Raw genomic sequence first — 17,990 nt, 5'->3', positions numbered from 1 at the left:
GGCTTAAGGGACCTCACATAATGGGAGTTATTTTCTCCAAGTCTGAAAAGAGTGTGAATATACTTTTACTGTAATGGGCCCTTAATTAGTACTTTATGCATCCTATTAATATTGATATTATTTTTTAATTTAAATGATTGACAAACATATAGTTTGCACTGGTGTCATTGCACGCATTCCACCACACAGTAAAAGGCAAGGCATCCAATTATCTTTTGCGGCAGGGCAAGCCCATGCCACTGTTTAATATGGCCGCTTGGGCAAGATTTTGTTGGGAACAGGCACACTAATGATGCAGGTGTGTGCTGCATTCATCTTGGAGCCAGAGATAGAGGTCAGTGCCCCACCCTCTGAAGGGGGTCAGTATGTGAAGGGAGCTGTGAGGTGCACATTGCTCACTACTGTCCAGGTCAGGGCAGACAAAAGCCCCAGCCTGTGAGGATGTAGCAGCTGGGAGCTGCATTTGAAACAGTCAAACTGACAAAGGTACAGAGTTTTGTGCACAAGCACTGGGACTGTGTGTTTGACAGTCTGGAGGACCAAGGCATGTGGGCTGAGCAATGAAGCTGCAAAGAGAGCCAGGAGGCTGAATTCTATGTTTTGTTGCATTGATAATTAGAACTCCCTGCGTGGGAAACTATTCAAGTGTGAACATTTTTCTCTGTTTTAATAAAAATTGCATTACATGTAACATGACTTATGATGTTTGTCATTAAACTCCACAAAAATTGAGATTTGCTTTTCTATGCTCTTTATGGTAATTATATGTCTAAATAGATATTTTATCCACTTGTAATTTTTGCTGTATTACCTTTTTGCATACACTGCATTTCATTTTCCAACCATTTTATCCTTTACTTGGATTTGTAAAACTGTTGTACATCTCACTTTCTTTTTGACTGTATCACAATAAAATGGAAAATTTATATCAAATACATTATAGCGTAATTTTCCTTTTCTGATGGACTCCATGGCAGCATACAGTCCGGTCCATAAATATTGGGACATCAACACAATTCTAATCTTTTTGGCTCTATACACCACTACAATGGATTTGAAATGAAACAAACAAGATGTGCTTTAACTGCAGACTTTCAGATTTAATTTGAGGGTATTTACATCCAAATCAGGTAAAAGGTGTAGGAATTACAACAGTTTGTATATGTGCCTTCCACTTTTTAAGGGACCAATAGTATTGTGACAATTGGCTGCTCAGCTGTTCCATGGTCAGGTGTGTTGTTCCTTCATTATCCCATTTACAAGGAGCAGATCAAAGGTCCAGAGTTCATTTCAAGTGTGCTATTTGCATTTGGAATCTGTTGCTGTCAACTCTCAATATGAGATCCAAAGAGCTGTCACTATCAGTGAAGCAAGCCATCATTAGGCTGAAAAAAACAAAACAAACCCATCAGAGAGATAGCAAAAACATTAGGTGTGGCTAAAATCAACTGTTTGGAACATCCTTAAAAAGAAAGAATGCACCGGTGAGCTCAGCAACACCAAAAGACTTGGAAGACCATGGAAAACAACTGTGGTGGATGACTGAATAATTCTCTGGTGAAGAAAACACCCTTCAAAACAGTTGGCCAGATCAAGAACACTCTCCAGGAGGTAGGTGTATGTGTGTCAAAGTCAACAATCAAGAGAAGACTTCACCAGAGTGAATACAAAGGGTTCACCACAAGATGTAAACCATTGGTGAGCCTCAAAAACAGGAAGGTCAGATTACAGTTTGCCAAAGAACATTTAAAAAAGCCTTCACAGTTCTGGAACAACATCCTATGGACAGATGAGACCAAGATCAACTTGTACCAGAGTGATGCGAAGAGAAGAGTATGGAGAAAGAAAGGAACTGCTCATTATCCAAAGCATACCACCTCATCAGTGAAGCATGGTGGTGGTGGTGTCATGGCGTGGGCATGTGTGGCTACCAATGGAACTGGTTCTCTTGTATTTATTGATGATGTGACTGCTGACAAAAGCAGCAGGATGAATTCTGAAGTGTTTCGGGCAATATTATCTGTTCATATTCAGCCAAATGATTCAGAACTCATTGGACAGCGCTTCACAGTGCAGATGGACAATGACCCGAAGCATACTGCAAAAGCAACCAAAGAGTTTTTTAAGGGAATGAAGTGGAATGTTATGCAATGACCAATTCAATCACCTGACCTGAATCCGATTGAGCATGCATTTCACTTGCTAAAGACAAAACTGAAGGGAAAATGCCCCAAGAACAAGCAGGAACTGAAGACAGTTGCAGTAGAGGCCTGGCAGAGCATCACCAGGGATGAAACCCAGCGTCTGGTGATGTCAATGCGTTCCAGACTTCAGGCTTTAATTGACTGCAAAGGATTTGCAACCAAGTATTAAAAGGGAAAGTTTGATTTATGATTGTTAATCTGTCCCATTACTTTTGGTCCCTTAAAAAGTGGGAGGCACATATACGAACTGTTGTAATACCTACACCGTTCACCTGATTTGGATGTAAATACCCTCAAATTAAATCTGAAAATCTGCAGTTAAAGCACATCTTGTTTGTTTCATTTCAAATCCATTGTGGTGGTGTATAGAGCCAAAAAGACTAGAATTGTGTTGATGTCCCAATATTTATGGACCTGACTGTACGTATCGGGTTTAGTCCCGCCTACAAACCTACCCTATAGGACATCCACTCCCATAAATCTTTGCACCTGTTCAGCACACATGTTCTGTAACTATCCTCCATAGAAACTGGGAGGGAACTCCTGCTGCCATGGAGTCCATCGGGAAAGGAAAATTACAGTAAGTATTTGATATAAATTTTCCATTTTCCTGACAGACTCCATGGCAGCATACGTATCAGGAACTAACTCGCCGTACACAAAAAGGGTGGGCAGGTGCTGAACAAAAGTTTAATTTACTCTGTCAACTGACAGGATTTGTAAACCAAAATTAAAAGAAGAAAGAGCCGCCGGCTCAACACAATAGTGAGACAAAAAGGTATTTATAGAAGACCAGGATGCTGCTCTACAAATTACTTCAGGAGCGACATGTCTGGAGACTGCCTAGGAAGTGGAAACACTCCGAGTCGAGTGGGCCGTAACCACCACTGGAGGAGTCAAGCCCTTAGCCCTGTAAGCCTATTGAAAGGCCTGGATGATCCAGGAAGAGATAGATCTTGAAGAAGCTCTTGAACCCTTGTTCTTTCTATTAAAAGAGACAAATAGATACTCTGACTGTCGAAAGGGAACCGTAGCTTCCAAATACTGCTTGAGGCAATTACCCACATCCAGCGGGTGGACAGGGGAGTCCTAATCCTGCCTGAAGGTGGGCAACACAATTTCTGCATTTTCATGAAAGACAGAGGTAACCTTTGGTCTTGCATCCAACATAGGAATTAGGACTACCCTGTCCGGGAAAAAGGTCAAGAAGGGCTCTTGTGCCCCTAAGGCTCCAATCTCAGATACCCTCTTTGCCGATGTAACAGCTACCAGGAAAACTGTCACGTGCGTCAACTCTTTGATGGTAAGAGGCTCAGTTGCATCATGAATGCACTGGACTAGGAAGTCCAGAACTAAAGGGAGATCCCATTTAGGGAATCTTGGCTTCTTCTGGGGTCTGAGTCTCACTGCTCCCTTGAAGAATTGACGTACCAGAGTATGGCTAGCCCAAGAAATTCCCGTAAACGCTGAGATGGCCGATACTTGGACTCTGAGTGAGCTCACCGAGAGTGGAAGATCCAAACCAAATTGCAGAAAACTCAGCACATCTTGGATTTTAATAGACGAATGAGGGTCAGACCTTGCGGCTAAATGTGAGGAGAATCTCGACCAGATCCTTTCGTACACTCTATTAGTTGAATTTCTCCTAGCACTCAAAAGTGTAGAAATAGCCTCCTCAGGGCACCCTAAGGCTTGCAACCTTCTCCTCTCAACAACCACACCTTCAGATGTAGCCGAGCAGGGCAAGGGTGGAGCATGGAGCCCTGAGATAGCAGATCCGGCCTGATGGGCAGCGGGATCGGATCCCGAACATTGAGGAGTGTCAGAAGAGAGAACCATGGCCTTTTGGGCCAGAATGGAATCACCGCCACTATCTCTACTGCCTCTGACCCGAGTCTCCGAAGAAACTGTAGTATTACCGGGACTGGAGGGAAGGCATACGCTCTGTGGAACCTCGATTGATCCGTGAGAGCGTCCACTCCAAGAGCCTGGGGATCCCTGAACCTCGAATAGTATTTCTGCAGCTTGTGGTTGCAGGGAGAGGCAAAGAGGTAGACCTGTGGGGAGAATCCCAGGGACAAGATCCACCTGAAGACTCCCTCGTTGAGGGACCACTCATTGTTGTCCAACTCCACACGAGACAGGAAATGCTTGGACGTTCTGAACTCCTGGAACATAGACTGCCGACAGGTTGGATAGGTACTTCTGTGCCCAGGTCATAATTGGTTCCACCTCCAGCAGCAAGGACCAGCTGCGTGTTCTGCCTTGTCTTCTTTTATAGGCGACCGCCGAGGTGTTGTCCAGCCTGAGCATAACTGGAAGTCCCCTTGTCAAGTGGTGGAACGCTAGCAGGGCTTAAAATGCTGCCCGTAGCTCCAGAACATTGGACACCATCCCCTGAGAGGAGAAGCTCCACCTGCCCTTGGCCACCTCCATGAGGCAGTGAGCACCCCATCCTGTGCTGCTGGCATCTGAGGTCACCACCACCCACGAGGTTGGCACAAGAGAATGGCAGTTCAGCAGATGTTCTTGATGCAGCCACCACGGAAGACTCGCTCTCATGGCCGGAGTCAGGAAGATGTGCTGATCTAGATGCCATGTGTCCCACTGCTGCAGGAATCCTTTCTGGAAAGGTCTCAATCTCCATAATGCCCATTTCACCATGGTAACCACTGCGACCATGGTCCCAATAATCTTCAAGCACTGACGAGCTTGAAGATGAGCGGTTGAGAAGGCGTGAAGAATTCTGTCCTGGACCACTGCAAATTTCTCTTCTGGAAGAGACATTGTTGCTCTGGCTGTATCGAACAAGGCCCCGAGATAGACGAGGGACTGGGTTGGAATTAAATCACTTTTCTCTACATTCAGCAGCCATCCGAATGTCTGAGGGTAGACACAACATGATCTAGATGTTCCAGCAATTGATCCTTGTCTTGAGACAGAAGGAGGAGGTCGTCCAGATAATGATGGAGCCGAATGCCTCTTGTCCTCAGCAGGGCTACCACAGCCAACAATACTTTTGAAAAGGTCCATGGAGATGTGGAAAGCTCGAATGGGAGACAAGTAAACTGGAGGTGCGAGTGACCTACGGCAAACTGGAGATACCTCTGAAACTCCTCTGCAACAGGGACATGAAAATAGGCGTCGCCTAGGTCTATGGACACCATCCAGTCAGCTGGCTGGACCGCTTGTTGGATTGAAAGAAGTGTCTCCATCTTGAACCTTTCCTTCTTGATGAACTGGTTTAGAAAAGTCAGGTCGATAACTGGTCTCCATAAGCCGTTTTTCTTCTGGACCAGAAAAAGAGGGGAGTAAATTCCCTGGCCTAGCTCGGGCTCTGGCACGGAAATGACAGCCCCTTGAGACACCAGAGACTCCATGTAGGAAATCAGTACCTGGCATTTCTCTCCTGAAGATGGTAGAGCTGTAGGCAGGAATATTGACCTGGGTGTTTCATCGAAGACCCACTCGTGTCCGGATGAGACTGTCCTGACAGTCCAGGGGTCCCGGATTGAGGCAGCCCAGACATGCCGGAAATGTAGCAACTGAGCCCCCACCGAACATGCCTGAGCAGGCCCAATCACAAAAGGACTTCGTAGGTTCATGGTCACCAGATGGGACATTCTTCAAAGTTTTCAGAGAGGAGGATTGTCTTGACCTCCAATTGCGGCCAAACTCTCTCCCGGGCCTGTAGGTGCGTGCATCTCTGGCGTGATCTGGGACATATTTCTTGTTCGGTTGCCCCTTCTTCGTGTTAAGAAGGCGTCGATCCTGGGGAAGAAAACCAGACTTACCGCCTGTAGCTCAGGTTATGGCCTCGTCCAGCTTATTCCCAAAGAGGGAGGAGCCCTCAAATGGAATCCGACACCAGACCTGCTTGGATGCTGGGTCTGCAACCCAGGGGCGGAGCCAAAGAGCCCGCTTTGCTGTCACTGAGGACAACATAACCCTAGCCAAAAGACGGATCAGATCTATAGAAGCCTCCCCCAGAAAAGACAAGGCTATCCTTAGTTCCTGAATCGGGGAACTTCTGGCCACCTCCTCTGACACGCTCCTAAAGGATTCATCCACAGAATCAGCCCACAACTCCATAGCCTTGGAAAAGGCTACTAAGGCTAAGGCCGGTTTACAGGCCATACCTGCCGTTTAATAGATCCTCTTCAGATCTGAATCCATCCTTCTGTCTAGAGGATCTTTGAAAGAGACTGTTTCTTCTAGCGGAAGGGTCACGTGTTTGACCAGCCTCATTACCGCTGCGTCCACCAAGGGAGGAGATTCTAGGTTTTCCACATCCTCATCATTGAAAGGGTACAACCTGGACATCTTGGAGAGCATTGAGTTCTTCCTCTCCACCTTACTCCATTCATCTGAAATAATCTCCCCCAACTCACTCAGAAATGGGAAGTTAAGACACTCCTTGCTAAGTTGTTTAAAGAACTTTTTTTGCCTAGGGTCTTCCCAATTTACGAGGGCGAACTCAAAGCCCAAACAAGGATCCTCTACCTCAGAGTCACTGTCCGAGAAGAAAGCTGACGGGTGACTGGGATGAGAGGATTCAAAATCTTCCTGAGGCTGTAATCTTGCAGCAGGAGAACTTGGAGGAACCACTTCAGAGCCTTGGGCCTGACCGACACCCAATTCTGCTAGGGAGTCCTTGACGACTCTCTTCACAAGGGCTTCCAAACGTTGGTCAGAGCTGTTCCTCTCTCCCACAGCCTGGGAGAAGCATTTTTCACACATGTACTTGCCTTCAGGGACACGGGCTCCACAACCCCAACAACTCGCTCTGTCTGGGTGTCATGAGGGGCCGGCTGATGCAGACGCCTTCTTATGACGCTGGGAGCCTGACGGGGACCTCCGAGCTGATTTTGAAGAAGAGTGCCGGTGATGCGAACTTGACCGACACTCATTCCTGTGTGAGGAGTGTCGAGCATCAGACCGGGAAGGGCTGTAAAACAAAAAGAAACAAAGCGGACACAGACAGGGAGCCAGGAACATAAATAATGCTCCAATCCCCTCCTTAACACACCCCAGACCCCCAAAGCCCTGAGTACCTGTTAAGGGAGGGCTGACCACAGGAAGGCGTAGAAGTTTCCATTCTGGCGCTGACCTGCAGGGATGAGCCGGACAACGGGATCTGAGAAGGAAGAGGGAGGAGGGGGGACTCCCATAACCCTGGGGTCAGTGTACTCACCAAGACCAGAAAGACTTGAACGCAGAGCAGCAGCAGCAGAAGATACAAATATAGCAGCAGCAAAACAATCCTCCTGCAGCAGAATGTGTATAAACACACTCTGCTGACATTTGGAGTGTTTTTAAATATGGCGCCCGCTGATGTCATCCAGCGGCGCCGCAAATAGCTACTGCGTATGTGCCGAGCCGCTACTGCGCATGCACGGCAACCAAGCCTCGTTCCGAGGCGCTCGCGCATGCTCAGTAGGCCGAAAACCGGCGACCGATCAGGAAGTGAATGCTGACCGGCCCCGGACCACTAGCCCCCAGGGAGAGCAGGAGAAACCAGGTAACATGAAAAACACTGCCCTGAAATAACAAATTAGCGGCCATGGAGTAAAGGAAAACACAGTACTCACTGCGGACCACTAGCCACCAGGGATCTATTAACCACCAGGGATGGATGGATATGTACACACCGGACTTTCATATGGGGACAGGCCACCCGCGGCAGCTGGGTTCACTGGCCAAGGCTGCATATAGAAGTTCTAGCCCCACTCCATACCCCGCAGCAGCTGGGGCTTATTGGAGACACTCAATACCAGGCTGGTAGAGTCATCCATCTCCTGGGATCCAACGGGTAGGATACAGGTAATCCTTGGAAGGACAAAAAAGGAACATGTGTGCTGAACAGGTGCAAAAATTTATGGGAGTGGATGTCCCATAGGGTAGGTTTGGAGGCGGGACTAAACCCGATACGTATGTTGCCATGGAGTCTGTCAGGAAAATATTACTTTTTGGGGAAAAAAATGGGCAGAAAAAGCCCTGAAGCATACTTATGGAATGAATTCACTGGTTGGCGATACCAATGAGCTACAAATTATTCAACTTGTCACACCTTCTAGATGACACCGAGGACAAAGAGGTTCAGAATTAAAGCAGACTGTGAAAAAGCATACTTACTAGACTTTTTATATGTTGCATCAATAATTTTATTTTACTCTAATCATTGGCCTATTTTAAATAACACTTTTTTTTTAATTTTATGCAAGAACAAAAGTACAATCGTCTCTGTATGTTTTACCTCCTTGAAAGTACAGTATTCTTACAAGGACTATTGGTATACTTTTATGTGTACAACATAATGTAAAAACATTATAGTTAGGTACATTAAGAAATTAAGTGGGATATTGAGTAAAGAAACAGGCAAGTAGCCATTTATGGCACGGCATTAACATATTCAGTGTTATGATTCAACGGTGGCCTTTTGTGGCCTTTCAAACTGCCTGGCCTAAAAAGACTTTAAGCCATAGATATTCAAATACTTTGTTTATCAGCTTTGGAGAATATTTTTATGCTTGTATGTAGGTACCTTGCTAGTAGCTTAAATCTCAGAGTGAATAATCTGTTGATTGAGATGAAGTTCTTTTTTTTAGTTGATTGCAATGGTTCCCCGCTTGACCGACTGGTGGCTGATGTGCTTACCCTCCCCTTGTCATAGGCACAAACATGCATGTTAAATCTGTGCAAAATTACACATTTGTCCAACTATCTTTCTGTACAAAGTTCTTACATACACAGCTGACCATCATCTTATATCTGTATGAAGGTACTTCCACCACTCATCATGAGGTGAGTGGTGTAAATGGCATTTAAATTAGAAGTCTGGTGCTCCTTTGTTCATAGATGTATAATATATATTTATCTTTTAATAAAAGTATTTATATTCATAGTGTCAATTAAGATTTGAAAATAAAGGCAGTTAGATGTATTTATTTTTGTTCTGATTTTCAGACTTGTTCCAGCAGCCATAGTTGGATGTGCAGTTGCAAGATACTGTAAAATGCAATTGATATACTAAGATTTATCTTTGTAATTTCCTTGAATAATTTAGGCATAGACAGGAACCATTTTCAGTGTTTACAAATACCAGAACAAAATATTCGGCGCAGTTAGAAAACTGAGTTGCTTGAAAAATATGCTTGTGTATCCTTTTCAAAATTTCTATTATAAAGAATATTTACTTCATTCCAGCTGTGTAGTATTCCCCTCCGATATCTACTCTGTCTAACAAAAAAAACCTAAAGAATATGATGAATAAAGGTTCTGTCCATGTACTGCTATGTCCACTTCTTTTCATGTCTACAAACAATAGGATTCACATACCTCTACATCCTGAATTCACAACATTTAGGCCCAGTCTAATTTCAGCTCACATGGCGACCCAAATGATATACTGTACTGTATACACACAAACAATCCCATTTTCCTAAGCTCCAACACAATGAGGATCTGAGAACTGGAAGTCTCTAATCCCAAAAAAATTCAGGAGTTATGTGCGCATGCGCGCGGGCACGGGAGCGGTAATGCTTTGACCGAGCTCCGCACACCACCGGCCAGACTTCAGCAATAATCAGCGGCGGGAGGGAAATAGCACACCTGCAGACATCATCTAGGGGTTTGGGAACCTGACATGCAGTGGAGGACCACCCGAAAGCGGCAATATAAGCAGGGAGGCAATCGTGAAGCAGCGAGGCCTACTCCGTCAGGCAGGACACCACCACTCAAGATGGTGCCGGGTAAGCAGGCCGCACGCAGCGGCCGGGATCCTGCACAGGGACAACCACCCTCCACCAGCTACGATACCCAGGCTGCCCACTCCCCCTCTGGGGAAGACATGAGGGACCCATTTTCTTCCCAATCCTCTGGGGAGCTGGAGGGGGGCCCACGAGGTGCGGGATCACCCCCATCCCCCGCCACCCCCATGATTGCCCTGCTATGTCGGGCTGTCCTGCGTCCTCCATGGATAGGAACATGGCAGACATTACTGAGTCTCTTATCAGCCAGTCCAGTCCCGCAAGAAGGGATCCTGAACCTCCCCCGGCTCCTCCATACTCAAGGGATGCAGTGCTGTGTAACGTTCATGCATTTTTGTTTGTGGATGGATTTACAGCTGCAGAATTATTACACTCAGTAGCCTTGTAGAGAATCTGTTGAACAACATATCCAACTCTCAGGACTTCATCACCGTGTACAGCCTGTTATATACTATATATATATATATTAATAGATGTTTAAATGGAGGGATAGAGTATATGAGGATATATAGATAAGAGACAGGCTATTGTATGGTGAGCACTGGAAGTAGTATTAGGAGAGTTGCAGGTGATGGTAAGCAGATAGGTTCTGATGTCAAGTATAGTGCAGATGGTAAAAGGACACAGATGGAGTATACTTAGACAGAGTAACCTAGTGCAAGGATAGTTGAAGGTAGTCCCAAGAGCTAACAGTCTATGCAGATGATAGTGAATAGATAGATACAGATAGTCTTGGTAATTGCAGTAGATGACAGTAGGAGATTGGTTAGCAAGAATCCCATGCGGGGTACTTATCACTTAGATAGGTTTAGGAATAACAGTGTCCATTGGAGAGGGGTGATCCCGTAGCGAGATACGGATCACCAGCGAGGTTTCCGGCTTCAGTTCAGCAAGGGAGGTATGTCAGCAGCTCCGACTTCTCAGGCGTAGGTGCGATGAACATGTGAGTTTGAACGAGCGATGAGTGAGAGCAAACCGGCGATTGAAATAGCCGCTCATAGCGGCGCTCGGCAATGATGTCATCCGGTCTTAAAGGTATATGCGTCCCTTGTTACACAAGATGGGACGCAATTAGGAGAGGAGAAATATGGAGACAAGGGTACCAGAGGTACCGGAACATTACAGTACCCCCCCTTAAGGCCGACTCCGGAAGGCCTCTAGAACTGGTTTTTCCGGATATTTCGAGTGGAAATTGCGAATCAGTCTAGGGGCATGTATATCGGAGGTATCCAGCCAGGTGTCATCTTGGGGCCCATAATTCTTCCATCGTACAAGATACTGGAGTCTTCTTCTATTGAAACGGGAATCCAAAATTTCTTTTATCTCAAATTCTTCTCCACCTTCCACTTGTACAGGAGGTGGAGGTGAGATAGTAGGCCTTATTCCTTGGTTAGGAACATGGGGCTTCAGTAGAGACACATGAAAGACAGGATGTATCTTGAGGTCTACTGGCAATGTAAGTTGTACTGCAGCTTTTCCAATAAGCTTCTCTATTGGAAAAGGTCCCAGAAATAGAGGTCCAAGTTTTTTACTAGGGATTTTTAGTCTCAGATTTTTTGTAGAAAGCCAAACAAGATCCCCAATGGCATATTGGGGAGAGGGTTTCCTACAGAGGTCGTAGTACTTTTTTTGTTGGCTATGAGCATGAGATATGGTATTGTTGAGTAATCCCAGAGAATCCTTTATCTGGGCAAGATAATCAGATGCCACTGGATTACTTGATGGCAAGATACGTGGAGGAAGGAGTGTGGGATGAAACCCATAATTCAGGTAAAACGGACTTTGCTTAGTAGTGCTATGAGTAGCGTTGTTATAGGCGAATTCCGCCAGCGGGAGGAGATCTGCCCAATCGTCCTGTAGATACTAAGTATAGCAACGCAGGTACTGTTCAATGCACTGGTTAACTCTCTCTGTCTGTCCGTTGGTCTGAGGGTGGTATGGAGAAGTAAGGTTACGCTCTATTTGCAGTATCTGACATAGAGCTAGCCAAAACTTTGAGATAAATTGTGAACCACGGTCAGACAGCAGTGTTTTTGGAATACCATGTAACTTAAAGACATGTTTCACAAGTAATTCCGCTGTTTGTTTGGATGAAGGTAATTTTCGGATAGGAGTGAAATGTGCCATCTTGGTCAGATGGTCCACTGACACCAAGATGGTGTTGAATCCTTTGGAAGGTGGTAGTTCCACTATGAAGTCTAAGGATACCACTTCCCACAGAACCTGGGGTATCGGTAAACTACAAAGTAACCCTGATGGTTTCGTGTTGTCAATTTTAGACCTTGCACAGATATCACAAGATGAAACAAACTTTTTTACGGTTGTCTTCATGTCTGGCCACCAAAATTGCCTAGTGAGTAGATTGAGAGTTTTAGTCATACCCATATGTCCTGCCATAGGTACATCATGCGACAATTCTAAGATCTTGGTTCGCATAGTAGGGGGTATGTATAATTTATCGTTGTAGTAGAGGAAGCCTTCTGCGTCAGTAGTTAGTTGTGGTGGAGGTGAATCCAACCCTATGCTGTGCAAAATCTCCTCCTTCAGGGAGCGAACGACTCCGATAATACGCTCAAGTGGTATTATAGGAACTGAGGGAACCTCAGTGCAATCTTTCTCGGCTAGTCGTGAGAGTGCATCCGCTTTTTTATTTTTGTCTGCGGGGGTGTAAGTTACTAAAAAATTAAATCTCAGAAAGAATAACGACCACCGTACCTGCCGGTGGGAAAGAGTTCTATTAGTCTGAAGGTATTGAAGGTTTTTGTGATCAGTATATATCAGAATTGGCAATTGAGTGCCCTCAAGTAGATGTCGCCAATTCTCTAATGCCAGTTTTATGGCTAATAACTCCTTCTCACCTACTGGGTAGTTCACCTCGGGGCTACTTAATGACCTTGAAAAGAAAGCAACTGGGTGAAGAGGTGAGGTGTTTGTTGGTCGTTGTGAGAGAACTGCTCCTACTGCCATATTAGACACATCTACCTCCAAGATGTATTGAAGGGATGGGTCTGGATGGCATAGTATGGGGGCAGTAGTAAAGCTTGATTTCAGCAGAGAGAATGCTCCATTTGCTTCTTTTGTCCAATTAAATGGTCTCTTCGTGCTTGTAAGTTGTGTGAGAGGTTTCACAATCGCAGAGAAGTTTTTAATGAATTTCCTGTAGTAATTAGAGAATCCTAGGAACCTTTGTAATGCTTTTCGAGTGGTTGGCACAGGCCAATCCAGAATGCAGGATATTTTGCTCATGTCCATTTTGATTCCACTTTTAGATATAATATATCCTAGGAATAGTACTTCCTCTTTATGAAACAAACATTTCTTTGATTTAACATATAAGTTATGTGCAAGTAGTCTTGACAACACAAGTCTCACATGTTTTATGTGCTCAGGTAAGGAATGAGAATAGATAAGTATATCGTCCAAATATACTACCACACAAACATCAAGCAAGTCTCGGAATATCTCATTTATAAACCGTTGGAAGGCTGCGGGAGCATTACATAGCCCAAATGGCATTACAAGGTACTCAAACAGTCCGTATCTGGTTCTGAATGCCGTCTTCCATTCATCCCCTTTACGGATTCGAATTAAATTGTATGCCCCTTTTAGGTCCAATTTTGAAAAGAAAGAAGCCCCACGCACCTGTTCGATAAGTTCAGGAATAAGAGGTAAAGGATAACGATCCTTTATAGTGATGGCATTTAATTGTCTGAAATCAATGATAGGCCTAAGGCTAGAGTCCTTATTGCGGACGAAGAAGAGCCCAGCAGCAGTGGAGGAAGTAGAAGGTCGGATGAATCCTTTTGCCAAGTTCTCATCCAGATACTCCTTAAGGTGAGAGAGTTCATCCTGTGAGAGAGGATATACATGTCCGTAAGGCAACTTGCTATTAGGGAGCAGATCGATACAACAATCATAGTCCCTATGGGGAGGTAGAATTTGAGCGTTTTTCTCAAGGAAAACCTCCGATAAATCTTGATAACACTTAGGAATAATGTCATCCGGCAGTACAGACAGGATCCTATCATGTGTGGGGAGGTTACACGTCGTCTCACAATAGTGAGAAGAGAAGGCTAACGTTCTTGTTTTCCAATCGATGATTGGTTGATGTATGTGTAACCAGGGAAGTCCCAAAATGATTGGAAAATGTGGTGAAGTTAATACATCAAAGGTGGTGGTCTCCACATGAGACTCGTCAGCAGTTACAAGAAGTGCCTGTGTCTGACTGGTGATAGGACCAGAGGATAAAGGGGTACCGTTAATAAAACTAACGGAGACAGGTTTGGGTTTTGAAACAATAGGTATTTTATTAAGGGAGACAAAACAAATGTCAATGTAGTTTCCACAAGATCCTGTGTCAATCATAGCCTTGGTGGTGATCCTAGTTTGGTCCCACTGCAATGTTAATTGAACAAAAAGATAAGGATTAGAAAAGGAAGTTGTGAGTCCCCCTAGCAAGACATTTGAACACTCACCCTCTTTTCTGCGGACAAGAGGACAGTCGTTTACCAAATGATTCGGGGATGCGCAGTACATGCAGAGATGTTCGGTTTTCCTCCTGGCACGTTCAGAAAGGGTCAGAGGTGGACGTATCATTCCTACTTCCATAGGAGTAGGGTCAGCAGGCAACATCCGAGAAGGACTGGAAAATGGTGAGCCCATCTTCTCAGCCTTTCTTTCTCGTAGTCGTCTGTCAATATTGATACTGGTCTGGATCAGTCCCTCTAGAGTGCCAGGTAAATCCGCTCGGGAGAGCTCGTCTTTAACGGCCTCAGATAGGCTGAGTCTAAACTGCGTTCGCAAAGATGTGTCGTTCCACCCTGAATCAGGGGACCATCTTTTAAAATTCGCCACAAAATCTTCAACAGGTCTCCTTCCTTGTTTTAAGGCCCGTAATTGGGTGTCAGCGGTATTCTGCTTGTTGGGGTCTTCATATAAAGTAGCAAGTTGTGCTAGAAATAAGGGATAAGAATTAAGGAGTGGATCATCCTTTTCAAAGAGAGCATCTGCCCAGGCCCGGGGTTCACCCGTTAAATAGGAGATGATGGTACAAACCTTAATTTGGTCAGTGGTGTAGGTTAGAGGTTTTAACAAAAAAAACAATTGACATGAATTTTTAAATTCACAGAATTTGCTCCGATCACCAGAAAACACTATAGGAGGGTTTATCTTAGGCTCACGGGGCTGAGCAGCAGGAGGCTGTGTGAGACGGCCAAGCTGCTGTCTCAAGGTTTGATTGTCATTTTTTACTTCTGTAAGCGCATGGATCAATGCATCTACTTGCTGTTTTAATTGTAGTACATGAGTGGATAATTCTGCTGAATCCATATTTTTTTTAAGGCTCGTTCAATCTGTAACGTTCATGCGTTTTTGTTTGTGGATGGATTTACAGCTGCAGAATTATTACACTCAGTAGTCTTGTAGAGAATCTGTTGAACAACATATCCAACTCTCAGGACTTCATCACCGTGTACAGCCTGTTATATACTATATATATATTAATAGATGTTTAAATGGAGGGATAGAGTATATGAGGATATATAGATGAGAGACAGGCTATTGTATGGTGAGCACTGGAAGTAGTATTAGGAGAGTTGCAGGTGATGGTAAGCAGATAGGTTCTGATGTCAAGTATAGTGCAGATGGTAAGAGGACACAGATGGAGTATACTTAGTGAGTAACCTAGTGCAAGGATAGTTGAAGGTAGTCCCAAGAGCTAACAGTCCATGCAGATGATAGTGAATAGATAGATACAGATAGTCTTGGTAATTGCAGTAGATGACAGTAGGAGATTGATTAGCAAGAATCCCCTGCGGGGTACTTATCACTTAGATAGGTTTAGGAATAACAGTGTCCATTGGAGAGGGGTGATCCCGTAGCGAGATACGGATCACCAGCGAGGTTTCCGGCTTCAGTTCAGCAAGGGAGGTATGTCAGCAGCTCCGACTTCTCAGGCGTAGGTGCGATGAACATGTGGGTTTGAACGAGCGATGAGTGAGAGCAAACCGGCAATTGAAATAGCCGCTCATAGCGGCGCTCGGCAATGATGTCATCCGGTCTTAAAGGTATATGCGTTCCTTGTTACACAAGATGGGACGCAATTTGGAGAGGAGAAATATGGAGACAAGGGTACTGCAACAGGAACTCTCTAAAGCTTGTTCTATTATTACCACGGATATTAAAAGGGATCTACAGAGTTTTGGGGCTAGGCTGGACACCATTGAGACTAAGGTGGATGGATCTCTGGCCAGAGCTAACCAAAATACTGCACTTGTATCTGAACTGCATGAGAGACTGGAAGAGGCTTATTCTAAGATAGAAGACCTTGAGAATAGATCGCGCGCTACTATGTGCGCATCAGAGGCCTACCTGAAACACACCAGGATTTGGAGTCGGCGGTCCATGCCCTCATGCAAGATTTAATACCTGACATCCAGCCTCATCAGCTGGAAGTGGATAGGGTTCACAGAGCCCTGACGGCTTCAAGACAAGATGGACTGCCACGGGACAAAATTCTTAAACCTCATTACTTTAAGATTAAGGAAAAAATGTTGACTGCGGCCAGAAATCGTCAGGACCTCACTTTACTTGGGTCCCCCATACAGCTTTTTACTGACTTGGCCCCGTCCACGGTGCAGAAGCGGCGCACCCTAAAACCCTTGCTACAACAACTGTTGAACCGCCAAATAAAGTACAGATGGTCCTTCCCATTTCGGCTCTCCTTCACGCATCATGGCAAGAACTACTCCTTTACGAACTTTCACGATGGGGAGGATTTACTCCTGGAATTGGGCATTATCTCAAGAGAACCGCATCCTTCGCCACACTCTTCGCCACCCGTGAATCCGACAAATCATCCCTTGTCTCCCATTTGGACCCGCAGGGGATCGCCCTCTGCGAGGAAAGAAAGGCGCAACACCTGAAGTGACTGTTTTCCTAACTGTCATTTTTTACCCCTACAGTGAGAGAGGACGAGGAGGAAGGTTTTTTTTTTTTCATCTTGTTGTTTTTTTTGTTTGTTTTTTTTTCTCTTCTTTCTCTCTGTCATGTACTTGATCTGGTAATTCTGTTTAGATTGGCCTTGTAATGCCCGTTCACTGTCACTTCGGTGGCAGAGGACGGGGTGGGGCAGTTGGGATGGTAACAGTGAGCATCCTTAGCCCTGGTCACCTCTGGGGGGGGGGGGGCTGGGCAGTGCCTAATTGCTTGATCCTTGGGTTGGGGTTGGTCGGCCGCTCCGGAGGTGGCCACTCCCCGGACCCCCCAGTTGGGGGCTGGGGGGGGGGGGGGCTCTGGGGCGTCTGGCTTCTCCCTACTGCGGGGGGGATGAATAAGGTACAATAGGATACAACACTGGGGTTTCTTTTCGTTCTCCCCTTCTGAGGCCTCTAGTTAGTTTGGAGGCTAAATCTTTTATTTGTGTAATATGAATTTGGGTAGTTGATATTTGTATACTAGGGTCCAGGACCGTGGCTTGCGGCTCGTGGACCCTGGCTCCAGGTAGGCATGGGACCCATGGCGGTTTTCTCGCTCGACGGGCTTCGGCCCATACTTTGGGGCCAATGCCCCTTCTCTCTCCCCGCTGGCATGTGATAGTTGATAGTCGGCTGGGGTGTAACCACATGTCACTCTTGTGACCTTTCCCTTATCCTGCAATGGGGGCAACCTCACGAAGTAAACCCCAGAGGAGGGAACTGGGGAAAATAAACTCCCTTCTTTGTTGTTTTGTTTTGTGGTATTATGCTTCTTTGGCGGGAGGACCCTATCCTCTTGCTTGTGTTGGCTCTCTTTTTCACTTTCTTTCTTTTTTCCTCCCTTTCTCTTTGACCCTGACCCTGCACATCGGCCATACTATGGTGTTCCTGGATCCCGGACGCACCTGGATTTCTGCTCTTGGGAAGCTGAACCGTGAAGCTACTCAATCAGGTGAGCGTACTCTGCCAAACCACCATGTCAGCTACTAGCTCCTCCACATATTCTCTTATCTCACATAATGTACAGGGATTCAACTCCCCTG

Source organism: Pelophylax lessonae, assembly GCF_965119305.1.
Source record: "Pelophylax lessonae genome assembly, chromosome: 9".
NCBI classification, from domain to species: Eukaryota; Metazoa; Chordata; class Amphibia; order Anura; family Ranidae; genus Pelophylax; species Pelophylax lessonae.
The sequence above is the reverse complement of the archived record's forward strand: the minus strand, read 5'-3'. Positions refer to the sequence as shown.